At 46.6% G+C, this 25,366-nt stretch overlaps 1 protein-coding gene across 5 annotated transcripts in view; it reads right to left on the bottom strand.

The window, feature by feature from the left end:
* Kazn (kazrin, periplakin interacting protein) overlaps window positions 1-25,366 on the bottom strand; it is a 921,379-nt gene that overhangs the window by 431,597 nt on the left and 464,416 nt on the right. The window lies entirely within an intron of this gene.

The following is a 25,366-nucleotide window of genomic DNA, read 5'->3' as shown; positions in this document are numbered from 1 at the left end:
GACCTCTGACCTTCAGCTCTGGGATGGGGAGGTGGGATGCTGCTTCAGGTAGCTGAGCAATGACTCAGGGGATCTAGCAGAAGGGCAGAAGAGATGAGCAACACGGTTCTCAAGAGAAAGATGGGAGGCCATCTTAATGTCCTCAAACAACCTGCCACCATCTTCCTTGTGCTACGTCCCTGAAATCACACACTTCTGTGTGAAGGAAGGACATGCCAACCAGACTCCTACTCAGACTGACATCACAATGGGAGATGGACCGCCTGTGCCTCTAGAACCTTCTGGCACCACCATTTCCGTCTTTGGAGAGGAGGATCTAGGGACACTTAGGGATCCAGGGAATAAGTCTCAAAAATCAGTAACTAAAATTCCACATGAAGGAAAAATAGGGGTGTGGATGGATCTCAGTTGGTAGAATGCTTGTGTAGCATGCTTGAAGCCCTGAATTCCATCCCTAGCACCACATAAACAAACACAGCAGCACAAGCCTGGAAGTGAATCCGGTACTCTGCGGATGGAGGCAGAGGACAGCAGGTCATCCCCACTGACAAAGGGAGTTCGACACTAGTGTGGGACTCAAAGACTTTGTCTCAAACAATAACAATAAACTAAGGGAAAATTAGAAGTCATCAAACCTTTCAGAGGTGGCTTCTGGTTTGCTACTATTTCAGAGATCCCTAGGTACTCAGAGCACTTGTCAGATGGCTTGTGTGGTGGTGCTGATGGTGCTGATGATAATGATGCTGATTGTGATAGTGATGATGGTGGCGATAATGGTGGTGCTGATGGTGCTAATGGTGATGATGATGATGATGATGATGATGATGAAGACTTTGGATGAGGAGATAATGGGAAAACAGAGTTGATTGGCATCCTACAGTTCATCCACTGGGCACACATTCAGTCTGATGATCCATCACTCTCTTCCCTTCTCCTTCTCATTGACAAGCCACACAGAGGGGTCTTGACAATGCCTTGGCTTGATCAATGCTCCCCAGAGTAAAACTCTGGCCCCAAGCAGGATGCTGCTGATGAGGCCTGCTTGGGTTTCTACAGTCGCTTGGTCTTTGTGGTGAAGTCCTACATAGTCGAGATGGAACTGTGCCTGTCTAGTTGGATGCTCTCAGCAGATCTGCAGCAAGGGGAGAGAACACTGCTGTCTGTCTGCCTTCGGTGGCTTCAGAGAATCAGAAGCTCAGAACATGCAAGACATGTTCCATGCAAGGCAAATTCCACCCCTGGCTACCAAAAAGCAGTCTTGGGCTCCTAGGAGTTGGGAAACCTCGACTCTGAAGTTCAGGTGTGCAGAACACTGTAACTGCAGCTTTGCTGAAATGTAAACACCTTGCTTAAAGGCCTTCATGGGTAGAGAGGGGTGGTACCCAGGGTTACACATGAATGCATCTTGGTCCTTCCTGGATTAGAAGGTCTCATTAGGGTGAACTCACCGTGCTTTGGGTCAGTGTCCCATGCTTTATTGTTACTCTTTTTGAGACATATGTGGGCGTAGGGGTGCTCGCCTGCCCTACTTCTCTGTCACAGTTATTTCTACCCAGCACCAGGTGGCCCTGTTGGGCTCTCTGGGCTCCCAGTATTGAGCTGGTGACACTACAGAAGTTTGGATGACCTGCTATGTCTTATCTTGTGAAGTCTGTCATCCTTGTCATTGGGATTTGATCATGAGACTCTCTTGGATGGGTCCTTTGCCATGTTTGATTCCATTGTGAATGTGGGTATCTCCCAGTAACCCCTGGTTCACTCACTAGCTAGCTGCCTGTGTGTGTGTGTGTGTGTGTGTGTGTGTGTATGCACGCGCGCATGCGCGCGCGGGCACATGCCTATTCATGCCATAGTGTAAAGGTCAGAGGGCAACTTTGGGTATTAGTACTCACTTTCTGTTTTGTTTGAGACAGTTTTTCTCCCCATGTGCATAAGCCAGGCTAACTAGCTTGTAAGATTCTGAGGAGTTCCCATCTCAGCCTCCCATCTCCCCAGAAAGTTCTGGGATTACGGACACAAATGCTACCAGCCAACTATATATGGTTCTGAGAACCCAAACTTAGATCCTCAGGATTGTGTGGCAGTGCCCTATCCACCGGGCCAGATATCCAGCCCCTTAGGTCAATTTTTAACCTCCTGCCTGAGCCATACAACCTAGAAAATGAGGTGTCGTTAGCCAGCTTTGTTGTCTGCACCTCAAGAATGACATGGAGAAAAATGGAGCTTGTTTAGGTGAAAAAACGTGAGGCTGGGGGAGGAATGATGGGAAATGCACCTGGGTGATGGTGGGAGAGCTCAGAGGTTTTGAGACAAGGAGACCCTGAGGAGTCAGGAGAATGGTGGTGTAATCATTGTCCTGTGGAAAGGAGGAAGAGCGTTCTCTGTTTCCTAAGATGCACAGATAGAATAAAGTCTGCATCGGGCAGATCTCCACCAAATGCAAGCAGAATTTTCTGGGAGGCAGAGATGTTTTTAGCTGGATGGACCTCTCAGAGAAACAGCGAGGCCTCTGCTCCCCAGGGAGCTTCAGGTAAGGCTGGGCATCACCAGACGCTGGTGTGGATTCACAGCATTGCTCTTTGAGGGGGTGTTGAGGGTGACACCAGCACGCACTCTCCCTCTGGGGAACCCCCTGCACCTCATTCTCCTGTTGCCTGTAAAAAGGCTGGAGAAGATGACTCCCGGGCCCCCATCTAGCCCAGTGTGCCTTCAGTTTCCTTGACATGCTTCTCACAAAGTGGTGACATCACCTTTCTGCTTTGAATCCGGATGGGCTCTCTTACTGCTTGTAATATGCTGGAAGAGGATAGTGCAAAAAATGGTGCTCTCCCAGGCCACACTGGGCAAGGCCAGATGCTCTTGTTTTGTATTGTTTGGGGAAACATTGCACTTGGAGTCCTGAATTGCCATATAAGTTTAACAGGCCTAATGTCACCATGTTGTGAGAAAAGCCAGGTTGACCATAGAGAAAGGGAGGAGGTTGTGTGGCAGAAGTTGGAGGAGAAAGAGGAGAGGAAGACAGATAGATGGACATACATACACACATATACACAGAGAGAGACAGACACACACAGAGAGAAACAGAGACACAGAAAACAGAGACAGATAAAGACAGAGATTGTGGGAAAGAAAGAGACTCGAGAGAGATACAGAGGCAGAGATTCTGAGACTCCAGACCAGACTCCCAACTAGCACAGGCACCCGTGAGAGAGGCCTCACAGGACTTCAGCCCCAACTACCACTCCCACCTGATGGTAATTTTCAAAAGACCCTGAGAGCCATCCAGCTAAGCTTAGTCAATCCCAGCAGTGTGACATGACAGTAAATTGTTGTTACATTTTGAGCTGGTTTCTTCTGTGCTAACAGGTACGTGAGTTTGGAATTTGATGACCTGGATATGGGAGGCAGGCTGAATTTAATCATAGGCCAATTAGATGATGCAATCAGAAAGACAGGCCCCCAATCGTTCTCGATAATGCTAAGGGAGACTCACTCATGGTCTCTTTCAAGACGGGCACAGTGGGGGTGGTGGAGGTGGCAGGGAGAATGGTTTGTCTAGTCCATCGCCTGTACCTTACTCTGGAGTGGTTTCCCAGTGTCTCAAAACAGTCCTGGGCAAGGAGGATTTTGGCTTTGGAAAGGACAGAGATGTGGCTGATACAGAATCCATGCAAAGATATGGGCCACTAGGATATCGCAAAGAGGCCATGGAGCAGGGATGTAAAAAGTGAAGGAGGGACGAAAATATGCTTGTTTGTGTCTGTTTCACACCATCCGCTTCCGCAGTGGCTTATCTGAATTCAAGGTTCCTAGCAAATACTGCAGCTTGAATGAAATAGTTCCGAGGATGCCGGTGAGGAAACAATTTGTTTCCAACATCCAGTGAGCTTGGTGAGGGGTGTGATACCTGCATGTGTATGGAGGTGCCTTGTTTCTCGGACACCCAACTTCCTGTGGTGTTCTGAAAGAGAACGGGACCCCAAAGGCTCATATATTTGAATGCTTAGTCTCCAGGGAGTGGAACGGTTTGGGAATGATCAGGTGTGTGGCCTTGTTGGAGGAAGTGTGTCGCTGGGAGTGAGCTTCGAGGTTTCAAGAGCCAACGCCAAGCCCAGGCTCTCTCTCTCGCTGTCTCCCTCCCTCTCTGTCTCCCTCTCCTTCTGCTGCCTACAGCTCAGGATGTAAAGTTTTTGGCTATTGCCCCAGTACCATGCCTGCCTGCTTGCTGCCATGATGATCACGGGCTAACTTCTGAAGCTATAAGCAACCCAATTAAATATTTTCTTTTGTAAGAGTTGCCTTGGTCATGGTGTCTCCTCACGGCAGCTGAGCGGTGACGGAGACCCTTGCTAACCGTTCATGTACTAGCAGTGGGCAGTCTATGCTGCGAAATAGTTCCTTCCTTTCTCTATGTGTGCCACCACTCCAAAAGCTGCCCTCCTCTTTTTTCTGTTTTTTTGAGGGGGTGGGTAGGGGAGGGGCAGCTCTCTCATTGGCCTGGAACTTTCTAAGTAGACTAGACTAGGTAGGTAGACTAGGCTAGCCCCAGTATTCTGTGTCTCTACCTTCCTAGTACTGGGATTTCAGGTGTGTGCTCATTGTCCCTGGCTTGTTATGGGTTCTGGTTCTCATGATTGACCTGTCTGATCCTCGGCAGGCCTAGGATCTGTCTTAAATGCTGTTACATCAGTATTTGCTAAATGATGGTTCTGGAGTCTAGAAAGCTGGGAACAGGTTTGGGCATCTCACGATGAAAGCCAGATGGAGGAAGTGGGATTGTGAGTGATGGCTCAGGATGGCTGATGTGGAACAATTAATAATGGTGGCAAAGATGGTAAGTCACATGCCTCCAGGGTTCACTAACCATCAGACATCGTCCCTGCCTGACAAGCAGGCTGTGTGTCTCTGCTGAAATATCTGGGGGCTGGGAAAGGACTCAGTTGATCACCTTCGAGCTGTGCGAGCATTAGGACCCGAATCTCCGGAAATCTAGTGAGAAGGTGCTCTAACAGCACACATCTGTAACCCCAGTGCAGGGTGTCAGGGGAAACCAGAAACGGGTAGATCCTCAGAGGTCTCTGGCCAGCCTGCCTAGCCAGCCAGAGCTAGGTTCAGGGAGAGACCTTGGTTCAAAAACTCAAGTGGAGAGTGATGGCTGGAGATAGCCAACACTGGCCTCCAGCCTCTCCGTACGCGTGTAAATACCCCCACACACATGGACACTGTACACACAGACACTCACACACAAACAGCACAGCCCCAGGACCCCAAGGTCCAAATCTCAGCTCTGCAGCTTCTTGGGTGAGAAGGACAAGTCACCTATGCATCCAAACCCTGAGAACTGTAATGATTATAAGGGAAAAGGCAGAATCAAAAAGCTTAGCCTGGACGGAGCATGAACACCCACAAATGTCAGGCTCTGCATCGGCTGTGCATCTGGTTCTTACCGGACGGATCTGACCTTTGCAGATTGATCCAGTCTCACCCAGAGAGCACCCTCGAGTATCTGTTCCGATGAGAAATCCTAAATTATGTATTGGTGTGCTGTGACCCTTCTGTCAAACGCCACCTATTGTCTGCGGATGTGCTTTGTTGGCAGACAGCTGCATCTCCAGTTCCGAAATGCCTGAAACGCTCGGGGGGGAAAAAGCAGAGACATGATGCTTGCTGACACGTGACCACTCTACGAACCTTCGATTCTGGTGTGCAGAAGGAAAGCTTTATTGGCCTATGAGGCCCTTGTGTGTTTTCATGCTGCCTGTGGATTTTACTCACCACCGTGAGAGGTGCCTCGCGATTCATAGCCTGAAATATTTGCTATTTGGCTTTTAAAAGACAATGTTTTCCTGCTCCCGTTCGAAGTGATAAAATGGGACCTAATAGAACCTAAGCGATCCACCGGAGCACATCCTGCATCACTCATCACCATATGCATCTATGCATGTATATATACCTCCACTATACATGTGTGTGTGCTTACACATCTGTAACCTACCTACCTATCACCTAACCTACCTACCTATCACCTAACCTGCCTACCTATCACCTAACCTACCTACCTATCACCTATCTACCGCGTATCATCTATCTATGTGTTCCACTTGTTGGCACACATGCATGTGGCAACTCATGTTCACAGGCACATGCCATCTTCTTTGGCCCTATGCCCGGTGCCATCTCACATTTCCACCCCATCCAATGGGCACCGTATGTGCACTAGTGCGCTTGTGTTAAGTACACAAGTTGAAAGCACGAGTCTGCTCGCACCCTGTTGTGTCTCTAAAGAGATGTATGAATAGTTCAGCCCCTTGTTCTGTGTTAGATGGTTTCTAGCTTCCTTATAGCCCCCAGGCCGTAAGAACCTGCTCTTATTCCCATAATCAGGCAGGGGAATTATTTACCATGCATATGAGAATCGACATGAATAAATCGCCCCTGCGGGACTGTTCACTTCCCCTTTGCCTTCTCCCTCTTGGGTTACGATTAAACTTTAATACATACAAACTTTGCTGGGTTTTACGGAGTCACAGCGCAGGTACACTCAGGGCAGGCTGACACGCTCAGGACTTAAATCCCTCCTGCTTTGCAGTTCCGTAAGGAGCAGGTCTGTCTTAGTGGCTAAGGTCTGAGACTGTTGAAGCTGATAAAAGGCGGGGTCTGGTGTCAACAAGTGCAAGCCTTTTAAATTTAGAGCCAGAGTGGAAAACCAGGGTTTTAGCATGGAAAATCTGAGTCTGTTAGCTGTATTTGCCAGCTTGACAGAGCCTAGAGTCAACAGAGAAGGGAGTGTCAACTGAGGTGTCGCCTAGATCAGATTGGCCTAAGAGCATGTGGGGGATTGTCATGATTGGTTTGTTTTTCTTTCAATTTTTAAAATTTTTAAAAAATACATGCTAGTGGGCATCTATGGACATCCGAAGTGGCTATCGGATGCCCTGAAGCTGGAGTTACAGGCAGTTGGGGGCCATCTGAGATGGGTGTTAGGAACTGAACCTTGGTCTACTGCAAGAAGACCCACCGTGCGGAAGGCTTTTCTGTTGACCGGTGGTCCTGGGCTGCACAAAAAGGCCAGTAAGCATGAGTGAGTGAGCCAGCAGGCAGCTTTTCTTCATGGTTTCCACTTCAGTTTTTTTCCTGAGTTCCCGCTCTGATGACGGACTGCGATCTGGAAGTATGAGCTGAAATAAACTCTTTCCTCTCCTGAGCTGCGTTTGGTTAGAGGTTTTTAAATTAATATTATTACAGAAACAGAAAGGAAACTGTAACAGCCGGTCACTGACTTAACATAGACCTCTAATATGTTTATCTGGGGAGTTGCTGATTCCCACAGGGGCATCTGTAAGCCATATGGTCACACACTTGTAAAATAAGACTTAACGAGGATTTCTATTTCCCTTTGGGTAAATAGCCAGGTGTAGCGTATCTCTGTCATGTGTGTCTGTTGAAGTTTGATTTAGAATGATCCCCAGAGGCTCATGTGTTTGAATACTCGGTTCCCAGTTGGCGGAACTGTTTGAGAAGGATGAGGAGGTTTGGCCTTGTTAAAGGAGGTATGTCACTAGGGCTACATATTGAGGTTTCAAGAGCCCTGGCCATTCCCAGTTAGCTCTTTCTGCCTCATACTTTCTGGTAAGGATGTCAGGTCTTAGCTATTGCTCCAGTGCCATGCCTGCCTGTGGCCATGCTCCTCACCATGATGATTATGGACTCTAATCCTCTGAAACTGTGAGCCCCCAAATTTAACATTTTATTGGACTTTATGTTTTATTACAGCCCTAGAAAAGCAACTACTGCTGTGATAAAAAAATCATAATCAAAAGCAACGTTGTCAGAAAGGGCTTATTTGGCTTATGCTTACACATCACAGTCCATCACAGAAAAGAGTCAGAGCAGGAACTCAAGGAAGTGCAGGAACCTGGAGGCAGGAGCTGAGACAGAGCCCATTGATTAGTGCTGCTTATGGCTTGTTCCTCATGGCTTGTTCAGCTTGTTTTTGTTTCTTTGTTTTTTTTTTTTTTATCACATCCAGGGCCACTTGCCCAGGGGTAGCACGACCCTCAGTGACCTGGCCCTCCCACATCAATCATTAATCAAGAAAATACACTTGTTTGCCTGCAGGCAGAGATTACGGGGCGGGGGGGATTTACTCAATTGAACATCCCTAATCCCAAGTGACTCTAGCTTGTATCAAGTTGACATAAAACTACCTAGTACAATGCAGAACATACATTTTCAGTTTTTGGAGGAAACCACCATATTGATTTTTGTGGTGGCTGGACTAGTTTACATTGTCACCAATGGTACACAAAACTTCCTTTTGTTTGTACCCTTGACAGCATTTGCTGTTATTTGATTTCTTGGTGACCTCTGTCTGACTGGGGTGAGATGGATTCTCAGTGTAGTTTTGATTTGCATTTATTTGATGTCTAGTGAAATTGGAATTTTCTCTTTTTTTGTGCTTATTGGCCATTTGTACCTCCTCTCTGGAGAAATGCATGTTCATTTCCTGAGCCCATTTAGTGATTGGGTGATTTGACAGGCACACAACAGTACTCACTCATAACAGTTAAGCTATGAACCAACTCTGTCCAAAACCAGGGAACTAGATAACAAAACAAGGCATTTATGGGCAATGAACACTTTTTCAGCCATAAAGAATGAAGTTATGTTGTTCATAGAGGTTTGGATGCAACTGGAGATAACCCCATTAAACAAATAAGTCAGTCACTGAAAGACAAACTGCACAGATTTTTTTTTTCTCATTTGTGAGTTATAGACTTTAATGACACAAAATTATATACATAGGGATGACAGGATAACAGAAGGAACAGAGTCCAGGGAACAAGGGAAATGATGGGAATAGGAATGGGATGAAACAAGGGAGCATGCTGGGGTAAGGAATTATGGGGAATATTACTCAACATATAATCAATATGTCTTTGTATGAAAATGTTAAAACTTAAAAACAAAGTGTTGCTTCCCCTTAGTTATTGCACTATTGGGCATATGGAGTATTTTTCTTTTTAAAAGAAGTTATTTTTTTAAAAATTCAATTACTTATTTGCTCTCTCTCTCTCTCTCTCTCTCTGTGTGTGTGTGTGTGTGTACACATTCATATGCACACACACACACATCTATGTTGGTACCTGTGGAAGCCAGAAGAGGGTGACAGATTTCCTAGAGCTAGAATTCCCTAGGTGGTTATGAGCTGGCCCATGTCAGTGCTGAAAACTAAACTATGAGAACAACACGTACTCTTAACCTCTGAGGCCACCAATAGAATATTCATCCATCTTCTGTGGCCATGTCTTGTCTTAAAACTGACCTTGGCTATCTTGCTCAGCGTTATCATGCCCAAGCCTTGCGTGGCAGCCAGCACGCTCTGCACAGACTCTTGTGCATGGTGATGCTCATGGCCACAGTATCCACCAACTCATGCCTACTCCTGTTGATACCTGAGTGTTGGCAATGAAGAAAAAGGAGGGCGCTGGGTGGGCAGAAAGAATGAGCTCAAGAGTGGATGGAGCTTGTGGTGCCAGCTCAGGGAAAGAATTACAAGTTTCCCTTCGTGCTAAAGATTTTGTAGACTTTGCAAGGACTGGGTAATCGTAGTGTATATTCAAATATGGCATTTTCTCTTCCTCCCCTCCTCCCTTCCCAACTCCTACTCCCCCAACCCCCTTTTTCTCCTCCTCTTCCTTTTCTTCCTCTTTTTCCTCTTTCCCCCTTTACTATTCTTCCTCCTCCTCCTCCTCTTCTTTTCTTCTTCTGCTGCTGCTGGGAAATCAAACCCAGAGCCTTATGCATGCTAGATCCAAACCCTTATCATTGAGCTCCATCCCCAGACTGAACATGATTTATCTATTCTCTCTTTTTCATTTTTCAAAGTGGGTGTGTATTCTCAGCTGGGAGACTCTGAATGTTTGGAAAATTGGAGTCCACTATAGAATGTTTCTCTTTTTAGTTTGTCAAAACTTGAAACCATGAAGATGAAAGGTCTAAGGGAGGAGAGAAGAAAGGGTATGAAGAAGGAGGGATGTCTTTGAACAGAAGTCTGTTTCTTTGGACTTGGCATGCCCCTCCCAAAGGATTCTGTGAGTGGGTAAGGGACACTAGCATCCTGCACCCTGGCATGGCCCCAGGCAGGGGCAGTGTGAGAATGCTAAGGTCAAGCTTCTTAACCTCACCAAGATCCCCAACCTTTATGCCTGGTGCAGAAACAATAGACCTAGACCTGGAGGGATCAGTAGATCCAGATGATGCGTATTTCCATGGCAACCAGTATAGACTGATGACTCACAGCTCCAACATGCTGTTGAGTCAGGATCTGCCCAGTACCTTGGTGCTAGAAAAAAGACCTTCAGGGTAGAAAAGGGGTTTATCTGAGAATCAGGAGGTTGGTTGCCTATTTACCTGATGGCTTCAGATCACCGATGAAATTAAACTGCTAAGAAAAAAAAATAGATTTAATATTGGCCTCCCACTCCAGTCTTTGCTTGCAATTCCTTTCTTCTGTATCTCAAAAATAAAATGTCTATGAGCTGTCCAATGATATATAGCAAGCACCCTGGTCATTGTGGATGTGTTATCTGTTGCTTGACAGGAGGCACTGTCAGTATTCTATTGTCTGTGCCAAAAGAGGGGCAAGGGCATCGAGGCTCATTTGCATGTCTTCTCCTTCCAGCCAGGTATCTGGAATGATACCAAGAAATGCCTCGGAAGCTAAGACAGCAAGCTGTATATCTGTGGGGAAACTTCTGAAGAGGCTGCCCCTGAGAACCTCAATTATAAGGGTCACAGTCAAGCAGAAAGAGCACAGAGGCATTGTCAAGGAGCTGACTCTCCATCTCTCCCACCAAGGCTAGCCTCTTTAGTTACGAAGTTTGACCTTTTATAGCCAACAAGACCAATGAGGTTTAGGTGGGTCCCACCCTGGTTTGCTCGTCTGAAGAAAAGAACATATAACTTGCTTTTCTTAAGTTTGGTCGATTACTGGGGACATCAAATCAATATGGTAGCAACCATATTCTGAGCCCAAATGAGTGTCGCTTAGACTCACAAGTGTGATCAAGTCATTGCAGACTTAGGAAATGGGCATTAGGGTCTTTTTCTCTCACTCTGGTAAAGGGTAGGCTCTTGGAAATGAGAAAGTGTAGGTGTGTATTGTGTATGTGTGTGTGTGTGTGTGTGTGTGTGTGTGTTTTCACGGAGAGGAGCTGTGTGATAACATACCTTGGCACACATTCCCTGCCAGGAATGCGTCTCGACACTAGCAATCTCAAAGGCACACACTTTCCAATTTAGCTGCAGCCTTTATGGATTTTCCTATGCTTCCAAATAGGAGTCTTTCTGTGCTGTGTGTGGCTGTGCATTTAAAAAATGCAGTTATTAGCACGTGTTGCCAAGAAGGAGGAGGAGGAGGAGGAAGAGAAGAAGAAGAAGAAGAAGAAGAAGAAGAAGAAGAAGAAGAAGAAGAAGAAGAAGAAGAAGAAGAAGAAGAATCCATGCTGATAACATAAACCCAGGATGTAGTTACTTAATCTACAACTCAAAAAAAAACAAAAAACTGGCTATTGAGGGACTCCAACTTGTCTCTGGCTTTCAAAGACAGGAGATGACTCCATGATGAAGCCATGTGGCTCTGGTGTGAGCTGTCCTTTCACTGAGGGGGCATAGTTCAAAGTTCTCTGCTGCTGTTCTGTTTCCTCTGTGGGTTGTGCCATGGCTCTAACCAAAGTCATGATCTTACCGGTTCTAAGAGGTTCTACTAAGCCACCCAGTGCCTTCAGTGGGAAAGGAGAAAAGGCCTCTCCAGATTTTCAGGCCATTCCACTGGCATTTACAATATTTGCTACTGCAGCTTGGTTTCACTGCTAGTTTATAAAGCTCCCATTTGTTTTTGTTCTGTTCTTCCCTTTTCTTCTTTTCAAACCAGCACTTTCCTCTCTGGCTCTGAAAAGGGAGCATGAAGGAGTCACCCCAGTGACAGCCACACTTGTGATGGACTCAGGGGGACATAAAGGCTGCCAGGGTGACATTTCTGTTTAAATATCACGAGGGCCACACGGAGGTAAGAGGGATTTGGCTGAAGTGGTCCTGACGGTTTTGTAAATGTCAGAGTCTGCACTGACCAGTGTTTGGGAGCAACACAGGGCCCTTGTTCCTAGTTCTCTCAATTTCTTCTAGCAATGTCTAGAGAAAGCAGTCACTTCTGTGGATGGTGCCTTCTCTTTGTGTGATCCTGTGGCTAGCTGTATATGCAAAGCTCATCCGGACATCTCCTATAAGCTGTTGGCAGGAGCGGAGGAACATGAGGGTTCCTAGGTCTCGCCCTCCTTTACTCTCACAAGTATGCCAAGATGTCTGTTCTCTGCCCAGTGGCTCTCTGCTCTCTGATCCCGCTTCCCAGAATAGGATGCCCAAGAAAGTCTGTTCTTCCTTCAATGCATTAGTAGTTGTGGAGTGTGCTGGGATCATTCTGGCCCTTTGGTTTGGCTCTCTCTGTCATTTTAAGAGAAATGGGGTGAACGGGTGTCAAAACAAAGCTGCCTTCGTGTTAGCAGACTTCTGCAGGGCCTGCTGAGCTCATTTCTTGATAAAAACAACCCAAGGAAGGATGGGTTTATTTGGGGGCTCACAGTTTGGGGGTGCATTGCTCATGGTAGGGAAGGCTTGGTGTCAGGAGTGAGGCAGCTGGTCACATGACATCCCCAGTCAGGACACAGCAAGCGATGAATGCTGGTGCTCAGCTCACTTTCTCTCTTTTATTCTGTCTGGGACACCAGCCCAGGGAATGGTTGGACATGCTGAGGGAGGGTCTTCCCATTTCAATGAACCCACGGGGGTTTTAAATCCCAGAAAGCTGACAGTCAAGATTAAACCGTCACACCCACTGCTAAGAGTTTGGTCCACACAGATGCCAGGGAAATTCTTGGAGTGGCCATATTCCAATGACAAATGTATTTTTCAGTTTGCCATGGACTTAGTGTGGGACTGCATTCCAAGGCAAAGAGTATCCAGGTGGAATCAGACAAAGTCCGAGCTAGACGGGCCTCAGAGACTGCCTATTCCTCATCTCTGCCTACCCCAATTCCTCCCCTGCCCTTGTAGCTAAGGGAATTGGGATTTGCTGGAGTTGCTTCAAGGTCCCCCAGGTCTCTAAGCTGCATGCCTGCATTACTCTCCTAGACTTTCCTGACACTCTCAGGACTAGCATGTATTGAGCACTGACTATACCTGGCACTCTGCACAGTTCTCCAGATAGTCTATTGTTGCTTGTCCTGCAGTCTCCATACTCCATACAGGAAACAGGCTTGGCTGAGGCACCCTCTGCCAGCACTGGAGGCTGGAGCTTCAACAGCATGTAGGCAGGTCAATGGCAGTTCAGAGCCTGCAGCAGTCAGGCAGAGGCTATGCATGGGTCCAGAGGGAGCATGTAGGCAGGTCAATGGCAGTTCAGAGCCTGCAGCAGTCAGGCAGAGGCTATGCATGGGTCCAGGGCCGAGAGCCTGCAGTCTCCCTAGAGGGTCTTTATGTGGGACTCTGATGAGCTCAAGGTACCGGTGCTCCTGACTTTCCCCTCAAGACTACCTCAGATAGGGCCAGGGACATATAGCTCATTATGCTCAGAAAAGTGCTTGCCTTATAGGCACAAGACCTGAGCTCTGGTCTGTATCCACATGGAAAAGCTGGGAGTGGTGACATGCACCTGTTATCCCGGCACTGGCACACAGGAGGATGCCAGTTATGATACCAGGCAACCTCCAGGCTTTTGAGAGCCCCTGTCTCAGAAAACAAGGGAAGGGGAGGGGACACTAGGGTGACAGTTCGTTGCTCAAGGGCATTTGCTATACAAGTGGGAGAGTCATGGTTCAAATCCTCAGAACCTACGTTAAAATCCAGGTATATGAGTATAACTCCATCTTTCTCCTTTCATCCTCTTCCTTCCCTCTCCCCATTCTTCCTCTTTTTCCTCCTCCTCCTCCCCCTCTCTCTGTGTGGTGTAGTGTGTGTGTGTGTTTGTGTGCATGAATGTAGACAGAAGGCTCCCTGGGGCTTGCTGGTCATCAGCGTAGGTGCAGATTTAGTGAGAAATCCTGTCTCAAGTCAATAAAGCAGATACTGATCAAGCAAGACAACTGATGTCCTCCTTTGGAATACATTGTCCATAGGTATACAACCCTCCTACACATATGCATACACTATGTAATTACATACCACACCACACAAACACATAATGCACACACACACACAAACAGGAAATAAAGAGCCCCAAAGCAAAATGAACAGCATTTTAGTGATGCCTGAGGTTATCCTTAGAACCCGCATGTTTGTGTGCACACATGAGTGGGTGCACATGCACAGACACACACCACATACATGCCTGCAGGTACACACACACACATACACACACACACACACACACACACACACACACACACCCTTTCAGGCAAACTCCAGTCACACAGAGCAGGCCTATCCAACCATGACTGGTATTTCCGGTCTCCTTTGACAGATGAAAGGCTACCATGGCTTGTTCAGAACCTTCAGCCAGTCATTAGCCGATCTTGGATTCTGTGGTTTGGATTCTAAATGTCCCCCCAAAGATTAAAGGCTCTGGGTCTCTAGAGCAGCACAAAAGAGAAGTGCTGGAACCTCAGTCTTTTTAGGTACCTGAGGGCTTGTCCTTGAAGGCCGTGGGTCCTCGTTGTTCCCCCTTCTTTTTGTTTTGTGGCCAGGAATCGAGTGGTTTTTATTTGGTCTTTACCCTTGCTATGATAAGCTGCCTCACCACAGAATCAAAGTACCAGGATCCATAGACTGCAAAATGGAAACTTCAACCCCATGAGTTAAAACAAAACACAGCAACAACAACAACAACAACAACAAAACCTTTTTTCTTTATAAGTAAAAGTCTCCTGATATTTGTTGTAGTAACAGAAAGCTGGCTAAACACATCAGGCTTGATCCCAGAACCCTGATTCCAAACACAATCAGCTGAAGGACATAAACCCATCCTTAGTTCTGAAATATGTGGTAGGTTCCTGGTAACACCTGCTACGTTTCTTTGCTTCTTCCTTTGTGTTGTCCCCAGGGGCCCGGTACACAACCTACATTCTGCTCTGTTTTATGGTCAGGAGAAAGTGTAGAGCCAGCACTGACTTCACCGCTGTTGGAAGTCTTTGCTGGATGGTGCTCCTCTTGGCAGCTGTCTGGGCCTGGTATTTAAGCAGCAGCCAGCTCCAAAGAGCTGCCCTTTAAAGAGAGATTAGAGCCACACATCCGCCGCCGATAAGCTGGAAGATAAACAAATGTTCTTTTCTACCCAAATGTTTCCAGCTCTTGCTCTATGATGTGTCTCATGCATGGAGCCCAACGTGCTAAAGATCCAGGACTGAGAGAGCTTAAGCTCACGCTGTGCCAGACGCGAGTTCCAGACTTCTTAGCACTTTGATTTGTGCATTCGCTTTCCAGTTGCAAAAGACTCAAACTGAGTGAAATTTTTAAAAAGATTAAAAATATTAAAATTTTTATAGAATAAATTTTGATCATTAAGATTTTTTGTTCATTTGCTGAGAAGTTTAGAGGGATGTTAGCTTCAGGTGTGGCTGGTTCCAGGCGTTAATCCTAAGAGTTCCTTTTCTCTCATTATCTTTCTATATGGCTTTTCTTCTGCACAGGCTTCCATCTCAATGTTGCTCCTCCCACTCCCAATGATAAGATGAACTTAGCAGATGGCTGTGGGTCTGCCAGTCAGGCCACACCCACAGATAGAGTGCACTTCTTTGCAAATTTGAATAAACACAGGGTTAGAGTCTCGTTGGTCTGACTCAGGTCCCATGCTCATCTCTGAACCAATTATGGTAGCTACAGAATTGCAAACCCTAATCAGTCAGGCCTGGGTCATGTGCCTCTCTCTGGTTCTAATCACAAGGGTGAGAAAGGAGCTTTTCTATACTTATAGTGAAACTAATATTTTACTAGCAGAGAGAAGAACTGGGTACTTGGCAGGCAAAACAGATGACCATCGTGTTAGCTTTCTGTCACTGTGAAAAAAGTACCCAAAGGAAATTACCTGAAAGGATAAAAAGGTTATTTTGGTTCATCCGTCCAGTTTACTGTGAAGCCCATGGGGAGGCCACAAATCTTGGTGGAAGTGCGTAGTGGAGGGACACTGTTCACGTGGTAGACAGGAAAGAGGAAAAGAGGAAGGGGCAAAGATCTGACCTAACCTTCAGGAGCACATCCACAGTGACAGGATCCCTCCATGCAGGCCTCAGCTCTGAACGCTTTTGTCACCTCTCAGTGGCCTATTAATACCAGACCATCATGATCCAGTCGCCTGTCTGGGTCCCACCTCGGAACACGGTTGCACTAGGGAACAAGCCTTCAACATATAAGCTTTAGTCTCTCTCTCTCTCTCTCTCTCTCTCTCTCTCTCTCTCTCTCTCTGTGTATTTTCATAGTTTTTCAAGTGCATGTGTATGGACATGTTTACAGAGGTGTCATCCCTTAGGTGCTGTCCACCTTGGCATTTTTTTTTTTAGATGAAGTCTAGAACTCATTCCCAGCTCACAGCATGAGCTTAAGCCAACTAGGCAAGCCTGGCTGGCCAGTGAGCCCCAGGGACCTGCCTGTCTCCGTGTCACCAGATCTCTGACTACAAGTGCGTACCATCATACCAAGCTGATTTTAAAATGTGGGTTCTGAGGGACTGACCTCGTGTCTCATGTTTTCAAGGCAAGGGCTGAGCCACTTGCCCAACTCAGAGATTTCTTACTTAGGAGAGAATGCAGACAACGAAGGAAATAGATTTCTGAGCATGCTTTTCTTAGCCAGCAAAGCCCTGCACAGAGGCACTTCGGATGTAGGAGACAATTATGCCTTAGAAAGTAAAGTGGGGGTGGTGGGTGGGCTGTTAGACAGTGGAGTCAGCAAGAGCCTTGTAAGGAGAGGAGGCTGAGAGTCAAGAAGGAACTACCAGGAACACCCGTGAAGATAAGGGGCTCTAGGCACAGGGGCTAAGGCATGAATAGAGCTGGTGCAGCCCTGGATAGGAAAGAGGGTTGAGTGCTGGGTCCCAGGATGGAGGATTCTCCTGCTTCTGAGTTTGTTGAGTGTTTGTGGGTGTGTCTTGTCCCTGCATATAGCACTAGTGAAAACCAGTTTCATGTCTACTTCCTGCACAGACCAGCCACACTCCCACATCCCCTATCATGTTCATACAACCACGTGAATCACGGATGTTCATTGAGTAGCTCTGCCTGTTAATTGTCACTAACTAACTGTGACAAAATATCTGCAATAAGTGTTTGGTTTCAGGCATCCCCAGGTCTCTACCTAGAACATGGCTGGCATGCCTCACCCTTCTACCCTGAATTCCCTAGCCCAGGGGCTGGGCTTCCCTTCTCCCAGAGGTCCTTCACAGTATAATCTAGACATTTAGGTTCCTCTGCTCTCCTCTCTCTGTCTCTCTCTCTTCCCCTTCCCCATGGCTGCTGAGAGCTGCTTTCAATAAATCTGCATTTATTTATATATAACTTCATCTTCCCATTAGTTTATTCCGTTATTTCAATGATCAAGCAACTTCAGGGAGGTAGGTTTGGTTTTTGGCTCACAGTTTAAGAGCGCAATCCACTATGGCTGCGAAGGTATGGCAGCAGGAGCATGAGGCAGCTGGCCGCATTTCATACACAGTCAGGAAGCAGAGACAGAGTGTTGGTGCTCAGTTCCATGTCTTTTCACTCAGCCCCAGACCCTAGTCCATCGAATAGCACTGTCTATATTTTGGGTGCTCTTCCCCCTTAGCTAGCCCAGTCTAGAAACCCTCTCATGGATGTACCCAGAGGCATGTTTCCACAGTGATGCTAAGTCTTGTCAGGTTGACGATCATATTCATCATCACAACCTCATACTGGGATCCAGGGGAAGGATTGGCTGGGAGTCCACCTTTCAGCTGAGGAACACCAGGCAGATTGTGTAAACACTACTGGGCCCACGAAAGTACTTAGGGCCCACGGTGATGTCCATTTTCCTGGCTTCATTGACAACGAGAGAATTCTAGCCTAATATCATGTACATTTGGAAGAAAATTTGTCTTCCTGCAATTTGTTTATTCTGGAAGCCTGTACACATGAGGACAAGTAGAAAAGCAGAGTCTTGTATGAACTAAAAAGGCCAACCAGAAGGTAAAAAGGTCAGAGTAGGGCTGGGATATAGCTCAGTTGATGCAGTGCTCACAGGAAGTCCTGGGATCCATCCCCAGAACCACATAAACTGTAATCCCAGCACCCTGGTGGAGGCAGAGCAGGGGAACTGGAAGTTCAGGGTTATCCTTGGTCACCTAGGGAGTTTGAGGCCAGCCTGGGCTACATGAGACTCTATCTAAAAAGGAGAAAGAAAAAAGGGAAGGAAGGAAGGAAAGAAGGAAGGAGTCAGAGTAGAGTCCACTGGCTTATGAATGGTAAGATCAGTAAAAGCAGCGATTACCATGTCCATAGCTCCCATGGAGCCATGGGTGTCACTAAATCCTTTGCATGTCTACACAAAACAATGACCTTCATGGATTAACAACCCTGTCTGCTGGGTTATCTAGCTTTTTGTGTTTAATGATGAAGTATTTTAGAACATAAAGCTGCTTATCAAGAACAGGTGGCTAAACTAAAAAGAGGCTTTTGATACTACTCCACTCACGTATGCTCTCCCTCAGCCCTGTCTTGGTTAATCATTGAAGCACCAGGATGCCGTGCGGAGATTGTAAATTACAGACATGGCCCTTGTTTGTTCACACATTTATTCACATGTGTGTACATATACTATATACATAAGCTCAGCTGGACCTAAGTACTCAAAAGCCCAAACATCACTGACTTCAAATGGTTAAATATGGAGCAGTTTCAAATGAGGAAATTAATGATACTGAACCTCAGAAATATATATATTTTTAGAAATTGAAGACGCCCCTAAGAATGGTCTCCTAATTGTAGCAACCTGCTACACTAATGCTGAAAACTCATTTACAATTCAGCTATTAAATGACAAACCATTACCACCATCTTTATTGCTGCCTATCCCTCTAACAAATTTATTGTGTAATTGCCCTATATAGCAGCATCATTTCAGGATCTAGAGTTGAAATAAAGTTCCTGTTTTAAAATGCTTATGAGTGTACATTTGCAATGCCCAGTCGCAGTGAACACCCAGACTCAGGTTTTCTCTCTTGATCACTGAGGCTCCACAAATAGACTGAGGATCTTATGAATTTGATCCTCTTTGGCCCTCTGTTGTGTTTTACAAAGAGTGAAACACTAGACCTAGAGCCAGCTTCTTCTTCTTCTTCCTCTTTTTCTTCCTCTTCTTCCTCTTCTTATTCCTTCTTTTTCTTTTTCATCTTCCTTCCTTCCTTCCTTCCTTCCTTCCTTCCTTCCTTCCTTCCTTCCCTCCTTCCCTCCTTCCCTCCTTCCCTCCTTCCCTCCTTCCCTCCTTCCCTCCTTCCCTCCTTCCCTCCTTCCCTCCCTCCCTCCCTCCCCTCCCTCCCTCCCTCCCTCCCTCCCTCCCTCCCTCCCCTCCCTCCCTCCCTCCCTCCCTCCCTCCCTCCCTCCCTCCCTCCCTTCCTTCCTTCCTTCCTTCCTTCCTTCCTCCTGCTGCCACCTCTGCTTCCTGGAAGCTCTTTAGCTGAACATACTTGTACTCACAGTGCACACGCACTGGGTTTTGTGATTGGAGGTTAAGAGAATGGCCACTGTTCCCAGCCGCCCTGGGAGTCTGGGCATCTGGGCCAGATTTTCACAGAAGCAGATCAACAAAAGGAAAGGATCTAGTGGGTAACTAGAGCGATTCCTTCCTAGTGCCCCTTTGACTGTGAGACTCAGACAAACTTCCTGGGGGAAGGTAGGTAGAGATGAGCTGTCTGGTGAGAGGGACGAAACAACAAGGGAGGGCCCAGAGGAGAAGCCAGTGCATACCATAGGATAGCCCCTTCTTGCAAGAAGGAACAACTAAACATCTCTCCAAAGGGAAAAGGGCAGAGGACTCTATGTGGAGACATCCCTGAGGAGCTTTGTTTCTGGGATGCTATAGTTAATGAGTTGCAGATCAAAAGGAGGGAGAAAGGGGTGGGGAGAACATTCTCTCCTCTCCTCTCCTCTCCTCTCTCTCTCTCTCTCTCTCTCTCTCTCTCTCTCTCTCTCTCTCTGTACATGTAGAGGTCATAGATAAATACTGTATGTCTTTCTTAATCACTTTTTATCTTATTTTTCTAGACAGGGTTTCTCGCTATATCTGAAGCTCACTGATTAGACACGCTGGCCAGTGATTCCCCAGGGATCTACCTGTGTTCTCTGGGGCCATGGATGTGCACTGCCATACCTGGGTGTTTATATGTGACTTGGGAGCTGGGGATCCAAACTTAGGCCCTCATGCTGGCATGGCAAGGGCTTTACTGAATGAGATGTCACCCCAGGCCCTGGAGACATTTTTAATCACCACGTTGGGTAGCACAGAAAGCCCCATGGGCAGTGCCCAAGGATGTTCCCCAATACAGAACACGTACATGCCCAGAAGGATGAGAAACCCCACTTTCAAACACCCATGAGACAGAAACTCACATTGTCCCTCTAAGCCAGCATGCATCCTAGGAGAGTCTCCTTCTCTTGTTTCTGAATACAAGATGCTAACCTCTGGAGGATCCTAAAGAGAGACACACCCACAGACCCTACAGTGCCCCTGTTAAACATTTTAAGTTCCCTGCCTCTACCCTAGCACCCCAGAAGAGAATTCCACCCTGAAAAATTCTTTCCTGGTCTCCCCAAGCAGCCTGACTTATGGAGAGAGAGAGAGAGAGAGAGAGAGAGAGAGAGAGAGAGAGAGAGAGAGAGAGAGAAAGCGTTACTTCAGTCTTTACAATTCTAGTGTTTAGAGTAATGCATTTATTTATGCTGAATGCAGCATTTCAGCCGGAACACTACAAATTCTTCCTCAGGAGCCCCTAGCGCAATCAGCCACCTCCAGGCTGGCTTTGCATATGCTCTGCCTGCGGATGCTGCTGCCAGCGTACACCCCCCGCCTTCTCAAGACCTGAGAGCGTGGACCATGTCCTGTGTGTTTTAGATATTTGTTACACATGTAAAGACATTATTACATGTATCACATGTAATGTGATAATCAGTCCCTTAACCTGACATATTGCAGAAGCTTTGAAAACTGACATTTCCCTCTACAGAATATGTTATCAGTCTGATGTATTCTGGATGTAGATTTCTTGCCAAAATAATTCTGCCCTGTGAATGATAAATGTGTTTATTTCTTCAGCTTCTGGGATCGTATACAGTGAGGATTACGTCTTGGAAGTGAGCACAGGCCCTTCTTTGTTTCTTTGTGCCATGTTTAGAATTGATTCCTTAGATTCTTTCCCCAAACTCTCTTTTTCTAGTTCCAGCTCCCTGAAGTGATCAGAACTGGCGCTGGAAGGCTCTTCTTGGCTCCAGTATGCGCCTGTCTTAGTTAAGCCCACAAGAGCTTAATGAACTGTTGTGTCTCTCCTGGGTAAAGGTCGTTGTAGCTTAAATAGAGAGTAACCTCATCTTTCAAAATTGGCTTGACAAATGGAAAAATCTAGAGTCCCAGATGTCTGCTATTTTTGGCTTCCACCAGAGTGAGTGTGAATATCACATGAAACATGGAAACTGGGATTTCTCCCCCATCAAAAACCTCTGTGCATATAGGCACATTTGGTTATAAATGCTAACAGCCAAGACATAATGTGATGGACCAGGATGCAGAACCGAGGAATACTACCAAAGACTGTTAATAGCACCATGTGTCTTTGCCACCAAAGTCCTCCGCAGACCTCGACCATCTAAGTCAACTAATATCACCATGTATCTTGGAAACCAAAGTTCTCTGATGTCATAATGCCACCACTTGTCTTGATGGTGGAGGCCTTGGTTCATTTAAGCAACTTTTACATTGAAGAAGCTTCCCCAGGCCCAGGGAGCAGATGAGTCCGCTCATCCATTTCCAAGTTTCCCTTGAGCCCTTGTTTTCATCCCTACACATACCCCGGTCCATTCTGAGCTCTGCTGCATGGCCCCTTGATGCCCTTGAAGCAGCCTATTCTCCAGCCACAATCACTCTTACCACGACCAGCATCACCTCCTCTCTGACAATCTATAGTATCCTTCTCTGTCTCCAAAACCATCAAAATCAAAATTTCACACAGAAGCCAGAATGGTCTTTCAAGCACCTAACTCAGTCCATAGGACTCCCCCCTTACTAGCTTTCTGCTGTTTCCCCGATTGAGTCCTGAAGGCCACTATGCCAAGCTGTCAGATTAACAGGTAATATTACATGACTACTTAATTTCCAAACTCTTTTAGCATCAGTGTGCTCCAGGTATAGCTGAGCAATACTTATAACCAAAAAGGTATTTGTTGTTTATTCAACACGCACCATAACTAAACATCATGGTATGCTCTCTCCGGCCACCTACTCACAGGACTCTGCCCCTTCAGCTCACTCTTACACATTTGTCCTGACAATGCTGGCCTCCAATATCCTGCCGACTTCCTAGCTTCTGAGTCTTCACACTAAAAATACCTCCCTGTGTCTGGAATGTTCTTCGTTAGCTCAGTGTATGGCTCATTCCATCTCCTTCTTCAGGTCACTATTCAAATATCCCCTCAGCCAAAAGGCCTTTCCCAACTATTCACCCCCTTTCCACACCCCCAAGCTTGCTGTCACATTCTCTCTGCCCCACTTCTTCATTTTTCTGAGTGTATTTTCACCCACCCCACTCGACCTGCACCCTGCTGGCTCACTTTCAACCTACCTCATCTTAGGACGAAGTACAGGCCTGGGCCTGTATTCATAGCTTCTGAGTTGACAGGGTGTTCCATAGACCTGGCTTGCAAAGGAACGCCAAGGAATAGCATATGATCTTCAGTTTGTCCATTTGTTTCTAGAATAAAATCTGATCTCTTTCCTACGGCCTTAAGGGTCCTTGTCTCCTTCTTGTGCATCACCAAGATAGTAGATTTTTACAGGAGGCCTTGAATGTGTGAAGCCCAAAGGCATTTGACTCACTGGTGGATCAACTATCTGTTCATAATGGAAGCCCCACATTGGTGTGCAGCAATACCTTGGCCTTTGATGCCGAACAGTCTGCTCTTGAGTCTGTGCTTTGACTTTCTCCAAGTCAAAGTTTTATGAGCCTGCATTTCCTAACTCATACAAAGAGGGCATCCTCCTTTGTAGGAGGAAAACACAAAATTAAATGCTATGGTTAGCACAAGCCACAGTATAGGACCTGGGATACTAGGTCCTATACGCACTAGCTTACAAAAAGGGTTCTCTAGAATAACATGATACGATGCTGCTTCCCAGAGGCTATTTAAATCCTCCATATTGCAGTTATCTCCCTGCAAGCATGACATTCTCCTCCATCCCCATTACCCTGTAATCTGTTCCTCATAATCCTTATACCAGATGTCCGCTGGTTCCAGTGGACCCTCCGTTGTTTGCAGAGGCTTTCCTAGGAGCAGGGGTGGGCAGCTGTTGAGCCTGGATGGGTTCTTTCTATCCTCCTCCCAGGGTGGGACCCATTCCTGTCTGATCAGGTTCTGCTCCTTAAGTATCTCCAGGCTGGATGCGCAGCAGATGTTGCTGTTGCCATGGTAACCATTATAGCCTAGATGTTCTCAAACTATGAAGAGAGATGAGCCGACGTCCAAAGAGCAGATGTAATTACTCTTACATTGGGCTTTAAGGGCACCGCGTAAATGCCAGATGACGCATGCCTGGACACTTGGGTCCTGTAAACCCCCCATCGATGGCAGCAGTCCACAATGTGGAGACCTGTTGGCCAGTGGAGCGAGCTCTATTGAAACTGGAGCTGCACTGGGCTGCTAGTAGAATGTGGCTCCCACGATGATCCATCTAGTAAGGACTCTTTTTTTTTTTTTTAAGTTATCCCTTTTTTTAAATTGGACATAGTTTTACCAAAGTCCTCAAACACATCTGTAGTTTATTATTCTATATTTAGTCTTGCCATGACGTTCTCATCCTTTGGAGAGAGATGAAAAATGAGAGACGAGTTTAGCAACTTAGGGGCAACTCGCAAGCCACAGTGGAAGTGACTCTGTCACTGAATGACGCAGGAGACTGGGACATAAAAGGTAAACTTGCTTTTGTAGCCTTGAGGCCACCATCCTGTGAGGAAGCCCAAGCCACCCAGAGAGACAGTGTGTCAGTATCCTGGTTGACTACGGTCTGGTTCACAGCCAGCTTTGGTCATCAGACGTGAGGTGCATCTGTCAAGTTCCAACCCCCAGACATCAAGCCATGAGTTGTGAATCACCCCACCCGTGGAAGTTACCTTCTCCCTGCTGAGGCCTCCGTCATCTCAAAGGGGTGACAAAAGCTCTTCCCACCATGCCATGTCTGATTTCCTGGAGGCACCTGGAGGTACAATAAAGCAGGTCCTCTGGGACACTCGGTAAAAGGCTTGCTGTTTCAGCGTGAAGATCTGAGTTCCTATTCTCAGCACCTGTGTGTGTACCACATGCTGGGCATGGTGGTACGTGTCAGCAGCCCCAGAGCTGAGGAGATGAAGGCATGAGGAGATCCTTGGAGCTTATTGCTTAGTTAGCCTAGCAAATCAGTGGACTTCAGAGAAAGCCTCAAAACAAAACAAAGGGAGAAGGGACTGAGGAAGACACCTGATATTGACCTCTGGCCTCCACACACATGTACATGCATCCAAATATGCACATAAGCATGTGTACATATATCACATGCACACAAATAAAAAGAGTATTTAAACACAGTTCTTTAATGCCACAGTGTATTGAAGTAATTTTTTATACAGCGGAAGCAACAGGCAGGTGGCTGGTTCTCACTGGCTGTCTCATCCTAAACAAGACCCACCACTGTCTCTTCTGGACCATATTTTGAGTCTCTGTCGTTTTTGTTTTAAAGACCTTATTTATCAGGACCATCCAAGTCAGTAATAAGAAAGGCATTCTGGATGTTGCATCTCCCATCTCTCTACATCCAACTCATCACCAAGGTGTAGGGGTTTCCCCTTTCACACAAGGAGCATTGTCTGGCGTGTGTGTGTGTGTGTGTGTGTGTGTGTGTGTGTGTGTGTGTGTATTTGGAAGAGTGTGCTGCAATGTTGGTAGTGGTGAAGGAATCGGGGAGGGCAGAGGGAAGAAAGCACAGATTCTGAAGAAGATGGGCTTGGTCTAGAGATTTCGCCCCTCCTAGCTTTGCTTCACACATCCGTGAAATGAGTGTAACGGCAGCTGATCTCTACTGTATACAGTCCTAGAACATGGCTCATTAAGTGCCCATCTTTGTGGCTGGC

The sequence above is a fragment of the Meriones unguiculatus genome, chromosome 3, assembly GCF_030254825.1.
Source record: "Meriones unguiculatus strain TT.TT164.6M chromosome 3, Bangor_MerUng_6.1, whole genome shotgun sequence".
NCBI lineage: Eukaryota > Metazoa > Chordata > Mammalia > Rodentia > Muridae > Meriones > Meriones unguiculatus.
This window is presented reverse-complemented; position numbering and strand designations above follow the sequence as displayed.